The sequence below is a fragment of the Mustela lutreola genome, chromosome 2, assembly GCF_030435805.1.
Source record: "Mustela lutreola isolate mMusLut2 chromosome 2, mMusLut2.pri, whole genome shotgun sequence".
Classification (NCBI taxonomy): Eukaryota; Metazoa; Chordata; class Mammalia; order Carnivora; family Mustelidae; genus Mustela; species Mustela lutreola.
Window position 1 is genome coordinate 121,711,199 of NC_081291.1, and position 19,231 is coordinate 121,730,429.

General features: G+C 40.3%; 1 protein-coding gene across 8 annotated transcripts in view; it reads left to right on the forward strand.

The window, feature by feature from the left end:
- Positions 1 to 19,231, forward strand: part of PEX5L (peroxisomal biogenesis factor 5 like) — a 227,471-nt gene that overhangs the window by 187,009 nt on the left and 21,231 nt on the right. The gene's annotated exons all lie outside the window — the stretch shown is intronic.

Consider the following 19,231-nt stretch of genomic DNA (forward strand, 5'->3'; position numbering starts at 1 on the left):
TTGTTGCAATCACCCTGGTCTCAACCCAGATTATTGCAAAAGCCTCCTAGTTTATCTCTTTTCTGCCCCAGCCCCACAATTCATCTTAGGAGAGATGCTCCTAAGGCCTCTTCCTTCCTGAAGCAATGCTCAGATTCTATGAGACAATAAACAGGAAAAGAAAACATAGCTATTCCTTTCCTTACCTACTCATATTCCTAGCCTTGGCTAAGGTTCAAATAAGACATTTGGCTTATCAGTTAAAGGTTAGATAGGTAAATAGATTGGAAAGCGGGTAGGTAGGGGTAAAAGCATGAAATTGGAGGGGGAAGAGCCAGTTAAATGAAGATGAGATTTATTCAGATACTTCAGATACCCGTTCAGTAACTCCACAAACACTCCAAAGATGGTTGTATTTACGGTTATAGTGTATGACAGTGTCTTTTTATTCTCATGTGTCCTCGATCCATGGCAACATGGCCTCTACCTCTATCCCATGGATGTTGCTGTGGACAAAAACATCACATCTCTATTGATGTTCATGCTCATAGGGGTGCTGCAGCCACAATACTCCACACTGGTACACACTTTTCTCACTTCAGGATTCTCTTCCTTTGGAGTTTCTCTGCAATGAGTTCTTCCTCCTCCGTCTATTCCTTATTGATGTTCCCCAGAGCACAATGCCGGACAGCCTGTACTCCCTCCTGACACATTGGCTCAGCACACCCCTTCATGTGATTCTAGTCACATTCTAGTCACATTCTAGTCCATAGCTCTGACTGTGATTTTCTTCTTGAGACCAAAGCCATGTAGCCAAGAGCCTACTCAACATCTGTGCTCAAACATACACCAGAAGTACTTCAGGCTGAACATACCCAGATCTGAGGTCTTCACCATGACCCTGCTTCACCTTTCCTGTTCTAGCTCTCAAATCCACCCATTTGTCACCACCTCCACTCCAACACTCTATTCCAGGCACCATCATCTCTTATACGGAAAACTCTAACAGCCAAGTAACTTGCCTTGTTGCCTCCAAAGTGGATAGAATGCCCTACTTATGCCATTATTTTCATTTCAGTCAGAATAATATTTTTAAATACAGAACTAAGTAATGGGTTTTCATTTACCCTTAGAATATAGTCCAAACTCATTGACCTAGCCTTATAAGGTCCTTCATGGTCTGAACCATTTTTGTCTCTACAACCTCTTGATGTCTACACTGGCATCATAATAATCATCAGTTCCCAGAATAGGCCATGTAATCTTCCTGTGAGCCTTGGCACATGCTATTCTTCCTAGCAGAAATGTTCTTTCCTCACACCATTACCTGGCTAACTTCTGTTCACCCTTAGAGTCTCACTTGGCTTTCTCTGCGTCTAGGAAGATCATCAAACTCCCAAGTCTAGGTTGGGTTCCCCTCTTCTTTGCTCCCAGAATACCCTTTCTTCCAGGACTGGATTGCCCACCACACTGCACATTCCAGGCAGGATCAGCATCTGTCTTGTTTACTGCTATACCCTGGTGACTAGAATATTGCCTGTTACATGGTAGGCTTGTTGATAATTTTGCTGAGTGTACTAAATGTGTAAGTATATAGAATAAATTATTTTGAGAAAATACTACCCTTCAAATTTTATGAAATACTTTAAAAGATTCTATATGAAAAAAATCCATTTTATAAAGACTTTGGAAAAGCACTACTCTCTTGTACATCTAAGTATTTCTTTTTAAAAATATTGCATCCAGCCTTTCAAAACGTGTTTCTAATTATAACATAGCTCCAAAACCAATGCAGGTCTATGTCATTTGTTAAAGTCAGCAAATTTTGCCAGTACAGTCTAATAATTGAAAATAGAGGAAGGTCAATCCATCCATAGCCTCCTTTCCATTTTCTGTTAGGTTCTGTAGAAAAGAATGTTCCAACAGTGGGTTTTTTCCCTGAGCCTGTGGAGTCTCTGGCCTGCCATTATATTGGGTTTCTCTTCTGTGTTTTGATACTGGGAATTAGGCAGCCACTGCCAAGAAACTAGATTCAATGCCTAGTATCCTTGGCAGAGAAAATATTTCTCCAGTTCCATCCAAATTAATCCTCACAGGCCAATAAATCAGTACACAAGGAGAATGTGTGATGATTTTGACCATCTGGAATTTTTCTGAGGCATTAGTGGGTATAGCAGAAACTACCTAGCTCCACAGTAGCTATGAACATCTGGATCTTAGCTCAAGGTAGCATGAGCACATTCCCTTTCCCATGAGATACCAGCACCTGATCCAGGGCCGGGGAGCTCCTGGTGGCTTTTCAGAATCTTTGCCTGACCACTGAGTCAGCTAGTTTGATTCCAGTGTCAAAGAAAACAGCTTCAACCATCTTCTTCCCCAATACTCTCAGATAACAGACCAGATCTAGACTCTCTTCACACCTGGTCAACCATTGTAACAATCAGGTAGTCAAAAAGAAAAAAGGAAAAAAAGCCTAAATATCAGTACAGTCTGATCAATGTGATACCAGGGATTTTTTTAATCTGACTTTGCAAAAACAACTGACCCAATTTTTTTTTCCTTAAATATCCCTAAAGGGCGAGAGGAGGAAGATTTTCAACATGGAGGGTGGTGTCTACATGGTTATTAGACCTAGCAAGCTAAATTCTTTATCACCAGGGGAAAAAGTTACAAAGGAATGGCTCCTAAACCAATGTCCTGGTTGCCTTGCCCTCAAGCTAAGGAAATGGGAAGAGGAAAGAACCTGTTTCCATGCTCAGACATTCTCAGGTTGCTTTAGTTGCAGCTATAAGTGTTATCCCTGCTGGGCTCTATGTCCTAGGGCCATTTGTCATTTCACTCAGTTCTCATGGCAGCCCTATCAGCTGAGCATGACTCCATGGAGAGCAAGGAGAGGCTGAAAAATGAGGCAGAGCACTCTAGATTGATAGGCGTCAGGTTTAAGAAGCAAAGCAACTTTGTTCCAGGGCTTGTCGTGGGCAGCAAGATGAATAGATCTCCACACGCTCCTGCCAAATGTGAAAAGTTTTTCTACAGAGCCTAACTGGGTTCCGTGACATATTCAGTGCAGAAGGTTGCAGTCAAACCTTACTATCTAAGAGCTATATCTTTGAAAGTGGCTCCCATGGTGGGAGCTGTAGGCAGAAGTTACATGCCAAGGACAAAGGAAGGGATAAAGAGCCTCCAATTGCCCAGGTCCTATAACTCAAGGGTTAACCAGTGGTCACCTCCTCTTAATGACCCCTCGTAATGTTTTATCTCTCTCCTGATGGGCTCTCACAATCGTATGTGCCCCCTCTTCTGCTGACCTGGGTGGTCAGCAAGGGGTGACATGGAGGTGACTTATTTGGGGTTGTCTGGCTGCGCTGGAGACAGATACTATAGTAACAATATAGCCACATGTAAAAGAAAATAGATAAAGATGATTCCCCAAATAAGTAATAGTTTTCTTCATCAATAGCCTCATGATCCAAACCCCTGATAGTAAATCAGTAAGTCCTCTAGACTGGGGTTTGTCTCACTCAGGGCATTCCTTTGTGTTTTTATGTGATTTCATAAAGATGATGTATACTAGGCTCATCAGGTAGGAACACATAACGTTTTCTTTAGATAGTGGCACAGGTGTCTCTCTATAAAGCAGTAATAATTCCCAAAGCTCTCTTATTTTGGAGGACAGCTTTTTTTCACTAGAGACATTTCAGTATTTATTAAGGACAGGCTTTACTAGCTATCATTTAAGTCTTGTTGGATGAATTTATAAGAGTTTCTGTGTGTGCTGTAGTGTCCTCCAGACCAATGAAGGAAAAAAGAAGGCAAACATATGGTTTTATCAGTGGAAAACAGAACCTCTCTACCTGGCTTTGAGAAGAGGGAGGTTGATAGCTTTAGGAACTTGACCCATCTATACATACAATCATTGTTGGCCAAGGGAGACAGCACTGTCAGGCATGAGAAGGTAGACTGGGGTGGGATATACTAGACCAGAACCCCCATTTTTTCCCCTCTTCCAATGATGCATGTTCCATCCCAGGTATAGGGCATTTCAACAGGTTCATCCTATAACAGGACAGCCCAGTGGAGGGGTGCCAAGTCATTTACCCATTCTAGTGAGACTTTGTAAAGTCCAATAGATGACACCTTTCTGGGTAGTAGAGCACATTGATTGATGGTGAAAGTCAGGAAAATAGTTGTTTCTCATGACTTTTATATCTTTATAGCACCAGGGTCCCCATTTTGACACAGAGGGCAACAGGCCCTACTGGTTGATCATTCAAATGAATTAAAGCCTGGAACAGTACTTTAGTCTACCCACCTAAGATAGCTTTACCTATAAGTAATTTAACCCATTGCTTTAATATTTTATTTTTCCTTTCCATTAACTCTACCACTTGTGGGTTATAGGGGACATGGGACCTATCTGTTCAAAGTCATTCTTGTGCTCAGTCTTGCATATTATCGCCTTTGAAATGTGACCCCTGATCACTGTCTTTTCAACAAGGGTATCTGTACATGGTATTCAGCTTTTCTAATTCCCTAATGGTGGCAGCCTGGTTTGCACAGCGATGGGAAAACTTGGGTTAGGCCAGAGGCAGTGTTCCCATAAACCAAGACATATTTAGAACCCTCCCTCTAAGGGAGGGAACAAGTATAATCAATTTGCCAGTCTTTTACAGGTTAGGAACTCCTGTGGATGGCCCCAGACTTCTCTGGCAACTGCCTTGGGCATTATTTAGACACAAGAGATATGCTCTTAATGCATTAACCAAGTCAGTGTATTTCAAAAGCAATCCTGCATCCTTGACAATCTATCATTCCACCTGGGCACTGTAGTGGCCATTTTTTCTATGCATCTAGTCTTTCCTATCTACTAAAGAGACCGCTGTGGGGTGCCTGAGTGGTACAGTTGGTTAAGCATCTGACTCTTGGTTTTAGCTCAGGTCGTTATCTCAGTCAGGGTAGTGGGATCAAGCCCCGTATCGGGCTCTACACTCAACACAGAGTCTGTTTAAAGATTCTCTCTCTCTCTCCCCCTCTGTCTCTCCCCACCCCTCTCAAATAAATAAATAAATCTAAAAAAAAAAAAAAAGAAAGAAAGAAAGAAAGAAGTCAGTTGTTATCGCTTGTGCCCAGGCTAGGGCATCAGCTTCCTGATTTCCAGTGGGGATCAATGCCTTATGATTAGTACATGGATAATAGTGAAGACAGCCTCACGCTCTTGCAGATAAACTCAAATGTCTTTCCATATATCTTGACCACACAAGGGCTTATTCATGGCCATCTATCCTTTGGTTTCTGATTGTCTGAGCCATGGGGTTAATCCCTTTAGAACCATTCAACTGTAAGTGTAATGGGTTAACAGCCAGGGCTCATGAGTGATCACCAGCCAGAACACTCCCAAGTTCAGCTCACTGGATGCTGTGATTCATTCTTGCTTCTAGGCATCTGTATACCAGGCATCAATGAGAATATCCCCTGCTCTCTCTCTACAGGCCATAGGGGCCTCACAGGAATTGGGGCAGGGCATCTAGAGGCTCTGCATACCTACAAAACCCAGCAGCCCCTGCATTTCTAGAGATAGTGCCAGGCAGACAAGGCACTCCTCTGCTGCAAATAGGAAAACCATCTAGTCAAAATGGGAAACATATTTTTAATTCACCCCTTGGTAGGAAGGGACGTTCTTACCACAATATGCTGTTCCTCTGTGAGAGGCTCGACCTGAGGGAGCGCTGTGTACACTGCTATGAGCTCTATGGGTACATCAGGTTTATCTCCCCTTCCAGAGCTGGGGCAAAAATTTTAGGGGTATTCTCTCCCCCTGTTGTCTCTGTCATATTGCCCAACCCATACCTTCTGGAATCACAGACACATCTAATTTAAGTGGTAGCCCTGTGTGGGAAATGTCTAGAGATTTCACCTGCTTTATGAGTATCTTTGCCTTCTCAAAGGTGACTTGTTCTGATTCCCAGTTCCGTATGTATCCTTTTCTTTATCTGGCGGTATAAAAGGCAGAGGCGCTATGCCAGGTGGGAATAAAAGTCCGCCAAAACCCTAATATCCCTACAAAGGTTTTCATCTCTCTCCTGTTTTGGAGGGTTAGGTAGGCTTGCGTCTTGTCAATCACAGCTTTTGGAATAATGTGTGTCTTATACAACCAGTTTCCAGAAACTTTACAGCAACACGTGGGCTTTGAATTTTCCAGATGTTTACTGCCTGTCTTTCCCTCGCAGATGTTCCAGCAAAGCCTAAAGGCTGTCCCACAACAGAGACAACTCTTCATAAGTAAATATTATATTATCAGTGTAGTGGGCCTATTATATTGATGTGGGGAAGAACAGTCACAGGTTTTGGCCTACCATCCCATGACATAGCAAGAAGCTTTGCATGTAGCCTTAGGGAAGCACTTAAAAGGTCCATTATTGTCTCTCCCACATGAAGGTAAATAGGTCTTAGTTATTAGAACTCTGTACTTGTCAATCTTTTCCAAAAATCTTTTTGAAGATAAAGCACTTTTGCAGGAAGATATTTACAAAAACATCAGAGTAAAATAACTGCCTTTAAGTTACAAAAGACTTTTAAAATGGCCATAGTTAAAGATCTGATGAGCGTTCACTATAATGCAATTGACAAGGAAATTTGGTTATTTCTGCGACATACATTTCAAAATTATGACTGATAACATTATATCAGGATGTATCAGATTTTCAGGAATTCTATATAAATATACCCTAAGGAAAGTTTATCTAATAATGCATCCTTTTTAAGTTAATGTATCAAATAAGCCTAATTAGTTTAATAGCTTTGCTGTATAAGGAGAGAGAACATATCTTTTGAGATGCTCCGGGATCTGAAAAATCTCAAAGTTAGGACAAGGTCCACAAGCCGTCACTTAAAATTTGATTTTGGGGGCGCCTGGGTGGCTCAGTGGTTAAACATCTGCCTTTGGTTCACGTCATGATCCCAGGGTCCTGGGATTGAGCCCCACATGGGGCTGCCTGCTCAGCAGAGAGCCTGCTTCTCCCTCTCCCACTCCCCCTGCTTGAGCTCCCTCCCTCACTGTCTGTCTCTCTGTCAAATAAATTAATAAAATCTTAAAAATAAATAAATAAATAAATAGATTTGATTTTGGACAAATAAATAAATATTAAATTTGATTTTGATGAACGTTGTTAAAAATATCAAAAGGTTTTAAACACTTGATTGAAAAGGTCACTGTGAAACAAACTTAATTATCAATTTAACCAAAGGGACAATGAATTTTTGTAAAACGCAGAATCTTGTTTTCTAGGCAGATTACTTAAAAAGTAAAGAGCATCATCTCATCAAGAATAAACTAATAGTCCAAGAAAACTTTTTCCTTTTAACAGATGAAAGAAACTAAGCTTTAGTTTCTGAGCAGGGAGCCTGACGTGGGGCTCAATCCCAGGACCCTGGGATCATGACCTGAGCTGAAGGCGTATGCTTAACTGAATGAGCCACCCAGGAGCTCCAAAACTTACTTTTCTTTAAGCCAATTAAATAGAGATATTTTGCAAATTAATTTTGTTCATAATCTCTGGAGGAAGAAAAACATCACATAAGTAATATATATCTATGGGCAAACATAACATATGCGAACAGAGATCCCATAGCTTTCATTCCAAAACTAGCTATTAATCTGGTATGATGTAAAATTCACTGGTTTCTAAAACAATTCAATCTGGTGTGTCTCTGGCAGATGGAACAAGTGAAAGTTACTCACACAGCTAATGTTTTCATTAGTATTTGTAGAGAAGACTTTTAAGATTTGTATGTGCCCTTAATTAGTAATCTTATGGTGGTTGTGGACAGGAATTGGAACAAAACAAAACAAAAAAAAAAAAAAAAAAAAAAAAAAAAAAAAAAAAAAAGGAACAAGGAAGCCTCTACAGCAATCTGTATTTTTAAAAATGTCCCTCCCCCTTCTTTTCCTTAGGTCTCAGGAAATTATGGGCAGGGCTTTAGTTGCTTCCTGGGGTACTTATCTTTCAAGGACATGATAAGATTTATAACTTCAAGGGAAGAGAAAAAAATGCAAGTTTCTCCTAAGAGTTTTGGGGTGTAGTTCTTTATTATTGGAAACCTAGAGTGGTTACTATTTACATTTCCCTTGGTGCTCAGGGTCAGCCTGCGTAAGGCTGTTGGTAGTCACTGTCAATCACAGCATCCCCCTCTTTGCTCTTGGCTCTCTTCAATTTCCAGGTATTCCTTCCACCTCTCAGCATCCCTCTCAGGCTTTGTCACAAGCTGTTGGATCTTAACCCAAGGCATCTTGCACCCTCTGAGCTTTGTAAAATTGACCATTACGTTCTCCAAACTATTATCTTTCTCTCCCACCCTCTCTGCCAACCCCAAAGGTAGAAAAATAGTTGACAACTGCATGTCCTTCTGTGGCCTCAGTTCTTCAACTTTCTAACTCAAGCTTCGGCCTCTAGCTGGACATCAGGGGCCAGACAAGCCACCTGCACGAGAGGCCAGTCCATGGGGGCAGCTGCTCATTTTTCTTCTTTGCCACAGTGTGCTATGTGTAGTTTCTCAAACAAGTGTATCACACATGCTGGTGTTTTCAGGGTGTCCTGAGACTCACATGGTGATCCACAAACATCTAACACATGGGCCACCTCTGCCCACATGGAGGTCGGCGGCCAACACAAGATTTTCCTACAAATGCCTAGCTTTCCTAAGGCCTGTCACTTGGGTCTCCTGGCTGGCTCACCATTTGTTGGTTCATAAACTGGGCCCAAACACAGAGGGCAAGGAGAGAGGTAGAAAAGTGGCAGACTGCACCAAATGGGTAGGTGGCAGGTTTAATAAGCAAGGGAACTTACATATGAGGCTTGTCTTATGTGGCTGCATTATGAGATCTCTATACCTGTCCACCAGAATCTTAAAATGTTTACACAAATGTTACCATACTCATTGGGTTCAGTCATATACACCATCCAGATAGTCTCCCCAATACCTTCCCCTCTCAAGACTGCATCCTCAGAACAGCTTTCACTGTGGGAACAGTAGGCAGACCAGACATCCAAGAGATGGGGGAGAAGGTGAGGGACCCTCTAATGACTCATGTTTAGCTCAAGGGCCCACTGGCAGTCATAGCCTCTCAATCATCTCCTCTAACAACACCATTTTAATGTGAAGAAACCAAGACATAGAGAGATTTTGTCATATGTTCAACGTCACATCACAATTAAGTAATAGGACTAGGATTCTTATCAAGAGTAACTCCAAAACTTTTGCTCTTAATCACTATTTCTATTACTAAGGATATTTACATTTTTTATGGTCCCTGAACCAATCATAGAACTTAAAAGTTGTTGTTCACCAGAAAAATAATTCCTTTATTAAAGGTTTTCTCTCATTTAAGTTATTCTAAAAAGCAACAACAATAAGGGAAATCAGGAAATTGGGGGAGGAAAGGGTAGGAATTACCCAGAATTCCCATGACATTAATAAATTAACTGCTTTCATTTTTTAATGTTTCTTCCAGTCTTTGTCCAATCTGTATACATAATTATATGTAATTTCAAAGCCATTTTAAATGGTTAGTTAGCATTGACAAGATAAATTCATCAAATGAGTTGTCTTCTTAAAATCCTGCAAAAATTATTTTAATTCTTCCCTCCACATTCTGGGTTTCATTTCCTTTTCTAGAGCAAAAACAACAGATTCTTGAAGAATTCTGATTCACACAGCAGATGTGAGGGTTAGAGAACCTGCTGGCTAATTGGAGATGAGTTTCACTGGAAACAATCACATGAAAACAAACTATATGTGGTAAATTCCTGTCCCTGGTAGTTTCTCAGGATACACCAAATTTATCCCACCAAAGAGTTCTCTTTTTGTGGAACTTCAGATGCCCCATCTCTGTATCAGCATTTTCCAAGCTATGTTCTAGAGAACCCTAATGACAGATGCACACTCAGAGGTTCGAATGCACACATTTAAGGACTATTGTTTATATCCCCATTTAAAGATCTAAAATACACATTAGCATATGAAGAGCCTGGGAAGTCATGCAGTAAGGAACATGTTCACTTTCATCCAGAAGTTGGAAACTAGTTACTTCCAGGAGATAAAGATAATGACCTGGCAATGGCGGTAAGGAAGTGGAAATACCACATATCACCTATGAGTTGCTGCTTCTAGTCCTGTGGGCCCAATATTAACAAATCTTCATGAGATATCTGAAATCTGGGGGGGTTTTTTGTTTTTGTTTTTGTTTTGTTTTGTTTTTTGGTTGGTGTCTTCTTTTTTTTTTTTTTTAAACATATATTTTTATCCCCAGGGGTACAGGTCTGTGAATCACCAGGTTTACACACTTCATAGCACTTACCAAAGCACACACCCTCTCCAATGTCCATAATCCCACCCCCTTCTCCCAAACCCCCTCCCCCCAGCAACCCTCAGTTTGTTTTGTGAGATTAAGAGTCACTTATGGTTTGTCTCCCTCCCAATCCCATCTTCTTTCATTTATTCTTCTTCTACCCACTTAAGCCCCCATGTTGCATCACCACTTCCTCATATCAGGGAAATCATATGATAGTTGTCTTTCTCCGCTTGACTTATTTCGCTAAGCATGATACGCTCTAGTTCCATCCATGTTGTCGCAAATGGCAAGATTTCATTTATTTTGATGGCTGCATAGTATTCCATTGTGTATATATATACCACATCTTCTTGATCCATTCATCTGTTGATGGACATCTAGGTTCTTTCCATAGTTTGGCTATTGTGGACATTGCTGCTATAAACATTCAGGTGCACGTGCCCCTTTGGATCACTACATTTGTATCTTAAGGGTAAATACCCAGTAGTGCAATTGCTGGGTCATAGGGCAGTTCTATTTTCAACATTTTGAGTAACCTCCATGCTTTTTTCCAGAGTGGCTGCACCAGCTTGCATTCCCACCAACAGTATAGGAGGGTTCCCCTTTCTCCGCATCCTCGCCAGCATCTGTCATTTCCTGACTTGTTGATTTTAGCCATTCTGACTGGTGTGAGGTGATATCTCATTGTGGTTTTGACTTGTTGAAATCTGGGTTTTGATGGAAAATTTTAGATCCACTTTGAGTGGACAAAAATGTCTTTTGGCTAGATCGGCTTATAGGCCACCAATTTGCAGCCTCTGCTTTAACCTACAGTTTCTTAAGCTCATTTGACCACAGAACTCTTTGTTTCTAGCATACTCTGTGGGGAAATATTACCATACATCATTATCCTGTCAATCCTTCAAGGTCCATTCTCTATACCTAGTCTTTCTTCGGTGCTCCAATCTTCGAACGTAAAGTATGTTCCAGTTACCATGATTGTGTAACAAATTACTCCAACACTCATGGCTTAAAAAAAATAATTTTTGATTTGCTCAAAAAATATGTAATTTGTGTAGATCTCAGAGAAGATGGTTCATCTTTGTTCTGGTATGTGTCAGTGTGGCTCAATGGCTCATGGTGATATTGAGGAGTGGGAGTAATCCAAAGCCATTCTCACGGCCCCTGGCTGGCTCAGTCAGAGGAGCATGCAACTCCTGATCTCAGCGTTGTGGGTTCTAGCCCTGCGTTGGGTGTAGAGATTGCTTAAAAATAAAATCTTTTAAAAAAATAAATAAATAAAATAAAGGCATTCTCACTTCCATGTCAGATGGCTTATGCCAGTAGTCATCTGACAACTTAGCTGCAACAGCCAGCCAGAATGCCTGCATGTGGCCTTTCTTTGTGGTCTGAGCTTCCTTGCTAGATAGATAGTCATCTGGATAGCTAGATACCAGGAGTGAGTATCCTGAGAGGAAGAGGGGGAGGCAGGCAGAAACTGTATCACCTTGTAGGATTTAGCCCCAAAAGCCACGACAGGTCATTTCCATTGCATTGTTATTTGCCAAGGCAAGTATTCAAAGACAGGCAAGGAACTCCACCTCTTAATGGAGTGTGGCAAGGTTCTGGAGAGGATGAGGGACCAGAAACAGTGCTTTAGCCATTTTGGAAGATGCAGTCTGTCAAATAAGGAAAGAATGAAGTATCTTGAATTCTGGCTCTTTTATTAACCAAAATTAGTGTGACTTTAGCAAGTAATTTCATCTCTTTTTACATCATTTGTTCACCCTATCTAGAATTACAGTTGCCTCAATTTTTATTTTATCATCAGAGCATGAGTTTCTTGAGAATAGTAACCACCACTACCAACAGTAGTAACAGTAGTACCCAGGTGTTTTGTTTGGTTTTATTCTTTTAATATTGCTATAATGCAAGCACAAACACCAAATTTTTATTTAGCAGTAATATTGTTATAATGCAAGCACAAACACCAAATATTTACTAAACCTGAAAGTTTGGGTTATAGATATTATATATATAAAAGTTTGGGTTATAGTAAATATTTCTAATACCTTTTTTTATTAAAGCTAGTAGGGAGTTTCCTCAGTAACTTTTCACCACATGTGGCTATGGCTAAAGGAGAAGAAAGCCCCTCTAGAACTGAATCACACTGCCTGTTGTTCATAATTGTCCTGTGTTGGTCTTAACCTATCAAGAACCAGTTTTATGGGGACACCTGGGTGGCTCAGTTAGTTGGGCCACTGCCTTCGGCTCGGGTCCTGATCCCACAGTCCTGGGATCAAGTCTTGCATCGGGCTTCTTGCTCGGCAAGGAGCCTGTTTCTCTCGCTGCTTCTGCCTGCCATTCTGCCTACTTCTGTGTGCACGCTCTCTCTCTCTCTCTCACTTTCTCTCTTTCTGACAAATAAATAAATAAAATCTTTAAGAAAAAAAAAAGGAACCAGTGTTGTGGCTGGACCAGCCCTTGTTCTTATTATGATTTCAAGGTCCTCTCAGCAATAACCACCAGGAAAAGGAAAAGTGTATTTCTTACAAGTCCTGGAAATTACAGGGGCCACACAGTGAGGTCATGGGTAGAGAGGAAAGAGACCAGGCCTGGGGTTCTGATTTTATTGGGGTTGAGAGTGGGGGGGGCCTAGGGTTTTGAGGGCTCATTCTTTATTGGTGAATTTAAAACACAAGTGCAGGAATTTAAAGCATGGGAAGAGAAAAAAGCAAGCAACCAAATGGTCAATTATTGAAATCAACCAAGATCTCTAAAATGGAGGGAGGGGAAGGCTGGGAATGAACAACCTGTCTCTTTATCTAGAGTGAGTGGCATGATGTGGTTATTCAAGGTAGCACCTTTGAAGTGGATGCCTCGTCAATCAACACCTAAGTTAGACACTTGCCTTTTATGAAAAGAAAGCCACCTGCCAGGACTACTTCTACCACTATCCACAGGCTATCACACTATCACAGGACTTGTTCCCACGTGGATGTGAAGCAAGTGTCAAACCCAAGGGCCCTCCCATCTTCCTTGTGCCCATGGTAAAGTAGCCCTGTAGCCCTCAGTCTCCAGCTGTCCAAGGAGCAGTCAGGAGGCCTGTAAAACATACACAGCTGCTGAGAAATTGGCCCCACAAAACCTTACTCCCAAAGCAGCAGCAAACCCCAGTTGGGTCTCCAAAGCTTCAGGTCCAGTGCCCCCTGGAGAGCAGTTCTCTGTAGTGAATACAGACACCACGGGAGCCACTATGAATATAATCATGCGAAACTTTGGCTCCATAAAGGCATTCATTTGCTAGTGAATATGCTAAAAGCTCTCTCAAAAATGACCCCTGCCCATTTGAACAACAAGTTTTGCTCCTTGTGTTTTAATACTCTAGTTCTCTTTGCGGCTTGCTCTGGGAAGAAGATAAAAAACAGGAAAATAGCTTAGATTTTGTTAGAAATGGTTCTGGTTGCCGTCCGACATCCTGCTCAAGTCATGCATTATTTCCAGCCTCCTGTGCGGTGCTCTTTCCTCTCCTCCCCATAAATTCCATTTTTTTCTCCCCATATTTTGCAACCAACCTGCTACCACGTTGTTTGGCAAAAGCCTTGGGCTGTTTGCCCAGGCGCTGGCCAACTTGAGCTGTGATGACCAGTTTCATTAAACAAGGAAGCATGTCTAACCCAGAGGCAACCAGAAAATCTGTGTTGAGTGCTAGTACCAATAGTGTCGTTTTTCAGACTTCTGAACCACACCGTTTACAGGTTATGATATGGCACCCTCTCTCTATCTTAAAAAGTCATTTTTTTCATTTGTGAATATGAAATTACACAAACTGTCAATTCCTTCTCTTTTTTTTTGAAGGATTTTATTTATTTGAGAGAGAGGCTGAGAGAGCATGAGCCGGGGAAGGGATGGGGGAGAGGGAAGCAGACTGCCCACTGAGCAGGGAGCCCAACACGGGGCTCGATCCCAGGACCTGGAATCATGACCTGAGCCAAAGGCAGATGCTTAACCAAATGAGCGACCCAGGTGCCCCCCATTCCTTCTTTCTTAATGTTACAGGTTTTAAGCCCTTTACATACATTGTTTTCCTTCATCTGCACGACCACTCTACAAGACTCTTTTTATATTTTACAAATGAGGAAACCAAGTTAAAGAGCGAAATTGCCGAAGTTCTCTTGACAGCGAACAAGGCTAGTTGTGGCCCATTATACCTGACACCAAAGCCCATGAGTCTTCTTCCCTGTACTGTTTAGATTGAGAAAAGGGCATGCATGACCATTTCTTATCCCATAGAGATTTTATAAATTTTGAGACTTCCTGTTTGAATCAATGAATCAACTCATTAATAATGTTATAATCTGATATTCGGGGTCATAAGAGATTATAAAATTCATCAAGTCAAACTAATCTGTGAATTATCTTTATAAGGACTCCTCACATTGGTCATTCCAATTCTAATGTTGGGTCACCTGGGTGGCTCAGGTGGTTAGATGTCTGACTCTTGATTTCGGCTCAGGTTATGATCTCAGGGTTGTGAGATTGCACCCCTTGTCAGTCTCCATGCTGGGTGTGGCGCCTGCTTGAGATTCTCTCTTTCCATTTTCCTCTGCTCTTCTACACCCCCCACCTCTCCCATCTCACCCTTCTCTCTCTCAAAAAAAAAAAAAAAAAAAAAAAAAAGACTTCTAATTTTGAGGAATCCATCCTTCTGAAAAGGAAAGAGCCTATTACATTTTTAGGCATTTGATAAAAATCTGTTCCCCAGGAACCGCCATTCATTCACCCTAGTTCTTCTGGCTGCAAGACAAGGCTAAGGCTTCTTGCCTAGTTCCACCACCCCTCTGAACCTTGCTGAACCAGTGAATTGCTTCATAAACTGTTACTCTTGCCCATGTACTCTTGCTTGAATAGACTCCAGCTTGCCCATGACCATCACTATGTTAGACACCCAGAACCGCACCCAGAGCTCACATTAATTCTAACCAATCGAAATTCTATTCCGTTCTTGAATAGGGTGCCAAACGTCTATTCTTACAGCCCCCGGTTGAATATGTTCTTCGGGCAGCCACATGGAATCTTTGAATAATATTAGCTTTTAGTCAAGAAGAGATGTGAGTGGGGATGTTTCAGCCATTTTTGCTAGCCTGGACTGTTGGATCCCAGGGCAATAAGGTCCATAACTGATCTACACACAATTTCACTTTGACAAAAATTGTTGTGGCAGATATTGGGTCCAAACTTGCACAGTGATTTTCATTGCTTGCCATGTAAGGGCTACTCTCTTTACTTTTGCATATAGAGAATGGATTGTTTACGTTTTGATCTAGTGACTGTTAATCAATGGATGTCCAAAGCAAAAAGAAAGTCAGACTCCTCACAGGCACAATGGGCAAACCATCTCACATCAAACAGTTCTTTCACAGCCCAACTCCAGGATACTTCTACTCAACAATTACATTTGACCACAAAAATGAAAGTATCTCTACTTTAACTCAAGGATAACCAAAATAGACTAGTGAGTGGGAAGTAGCAATATGCTTTTCTTCCTTAAAATTTCCAAATTCTAAATTGAATTGCTTATTTTTTTATTCTTTATATTTTAATTTAATTAGTATTTCATTTACCGTGATTCTCATAGAAATTTTTATTTTCTAGTTTTACAATCAAAAAGTAAAGGGAAAATGTCAATATTACACCTGGGAAAATGCTATAAAGTACGATTTTTAGAGATCAGTGAATAGGGTAGAAGCCCACTTCCTGTCCCACTTATTCTGATCTTTTGAGTCAATCTGAGTAGAAAAGAAACCTGAGCTATTGTCTAACCAATTTAGTCTTCTTACTTTACAAATGACAAAAAAAAATGTACATATGGGTTTAAACGACTTATTCAAGTTTACAGATAATAGAAGCTTCTAGCACACATCTCTCTTCTTCCTAACCACTCACAGTGTTAGCTCAGAGGAACTCAGAGAAGCAAGAGATCCCTCTAGTTTAGGGTCTTTGGAGAAACATCATGGAGGAAGTGAGATTGAAAAGAAGAAATTTTTTTTTAAGGTTTTAATTATTTATTTAGAGAGAGTGAGAGAGCGTATGCAAGTAGGGGGAGGGGCAGAGGGAAAGGAATATAGAGAATCTCAAGCAGACTTTTGAACTCAGAGCCTGAGGAAGACTTGATCTCTCAAAACTGAGATCATGCCCTGAGCCAAAATCAAGGTTCAGGCACTTAACCAACTGAGCCACCCAGACACCCCAAGAGTGTTTTTTAATCAAATCTTACTTTTTCACAAAAATAATGTGTCAGCAATAGAAAATTTGGGAAATGCTAAAAAATACAAGGAAAGGAGATGGCACACTTATTCATAATCGCATCCTGTAAAAGTAATGCTATTGGTGCATTTCTTTACAGTTATTATTTTCCAAACATGTTATATATTGTTGTTTCCTATCACTGTGATCATACTATTTATAAAGGAATAGTATAACTCAAGGCCTGCTCCATGTTGTAACAACTCCTCTTAAATATCATTTTACAACTGTTTTGTCCATAGTCTTCTTAACTTTGTTCCAATTTTAAAATAATGAGGTAGAGGGAAAGATTTAAATAAAGAGAGGGAAGGAATCTAGAAGATATGTGTTTACAGCAAATTAAAACACCAAGATACTCATAGATGTGTATTTGTGCTTTGACATTGTAGACGCTCTTTGTTTCATTCTTTTTTTTCCAGTGATACCAAAACACTAATAACCACACCAACACTTATTGAACACTTGCCATGTGTTTCATGCCACAGATATATTTTCTCATTTAATCCTCATAACAAATGACCAATATAATTATTGTATGTTCATTTTAAAGATAAGGAAAATGAGACCTAGAGGAGTCAGGGGTCTTACAGAAGATCAGTAATGAAGCCACATTTGTTCCCGTATCTATAGGAGGAGAGAGCTGCTATTCTTAACCACTCTACCACATATCCCAAGTTTCTTATGAATATCTACCATTGTTATAATCAGAAAGCTATTTTTTAAAAATGAAAATGGATTGCAAGTAGCTCATTTCTGGTGTAAGCAGATAACTCATTACCTGTAGAGTATTAAAAAAAAATCTACAAAATCCCAGAACAGCTAATAAATCATCAATACATAAAAACCCCCTCAGTCATGTTGACAAAAGTTAAAATTCAAGTGTGCTTCAGGTTTCACTAAAATTGATTAGAAATAGAAAAAAGAAGCAGTGTTAATTGCAGTTACGTGAATGAAACCTAGATTCTGAGACTGGATGAGAATTGATTGTGCTAAAAGTAGTCATCTGTAATTAAAGGAATCTGTGCTGTGCACTTTAATTAGCAGATCTCATTCTAAGTGGTAACAGTAAGTCCTGGTGTATCTCATTAAATAAGAGCTTGGCAACCTCACCTCCACTGAGGTCCTGTTTTAAATAGTGGTCTTATTTCTGCATCCACAGATCTGATTTGAAACTGCAGGAAAGGTGATGCATGCTTCTGTGATCCAGATGTACATGTTATGAACTCATCTTCATTCTTTCATTTAGAAGAATTAGGAAAATCAGTAAACTTTAAAATCACTCCATAGACTTATCTTAGTTTCTATGCAGACAAGCTGAACTTACATCTGTGAAAAGCTATTCCAGAAAACAAGTCTCCAAAATTTTTTTCAAAAATTTTTTCCAAATTCCTCAGTATCTAAGTAGTCAGGTTTATGGTATTTTAAAAAAGGATAAATAATTCTTTTTGTTTTATTGTTGTTTTGAACCTTTAAAAAAATTAGAACAGCAATGCATACTCATAGAAAATACAGAAAGTGCAGAAAAGTACGAAGAAGCAGGAAAAAATACCATCCATCATCCTTTCATTCAAAGAGAACTTACTCTTAATATGGCAGCATATTTCTTTCTAATTTTTTATCAAGCCATTACTTTTGTATATCTGAGATCATTCTGTTTGCATACCTTGGTATTCTGCTAGAAAGACTTGCTAAAAAAGAAACGTTGAGACCTGTGTACCCCTGGGGATAAAAATATATGTTTATAAAAAATTAAAAAAAAAAAATTTAAAAAAAAAAAAAAAAGAAAAGAAACGTTGAGTTTTATTCCTAACCTTAACCTGGATAAGTGATGGCCATTCCATGTGCTTCTAGAGTCTCAGACACAAATTTGTCAAGGTACTTGCAGCCCTGCGGCTTTGTCAAGGGGAGGCCTCTGCTGAAAGGACAGGACCGCTCTTGTGGTAGGAGGGAGTACTGTGGACATAATAAAGGAGAATAACAAGACCTACTATTTATTTAGCAGCCTGGGATTAAGCACATTGATCTGGCCTTTTTTCCTTGAACATATATACCCATAAGCTTATAATTATCATTTAGACAAACTTTGAAGAGTTTCCACCATAGAACCACCAACACCAGGCATGAGGGTAGAGTAGAAGGTAAGACTAGAAGGATTGAATGGTGAAGGGCAACTTTGATGGCGTGTTAACAAGTCACAAGACTTAGAATCTTAGAAATCAAGATTTGCAGTTAAGATTATGCATCTCGGTCCCAGACTCAGGTGTTCAAGCACTAACTCCCCTTGATTTCTTTAAAGAAAATTAAGTAGGTTCCAAGCATCTCTCTTACTAACTTAGACTCAGACACCAAATACGGAAGGATTATGTGGTGCCAGAAATCAAGGGCAGAGTCTCTACCCTCTTGTCTATCATACTGATGGCTAACAAAAAACAAGCCCCAACAAGTGGTTCCTTGAAATCCACTTTCTAGATCCCTGCCATGTTGGAATCAGAGTTGAAGTCAGCCTGCCCTGTCAGACCATCTGTCACCCTTTTGGAAGTCAGGTCAGTTCACAGGGAAAAATCTCAAAGCTAAGCACCAGTTTCCCACTCATCTCAGAATCCACCGCCCTACTTCTCT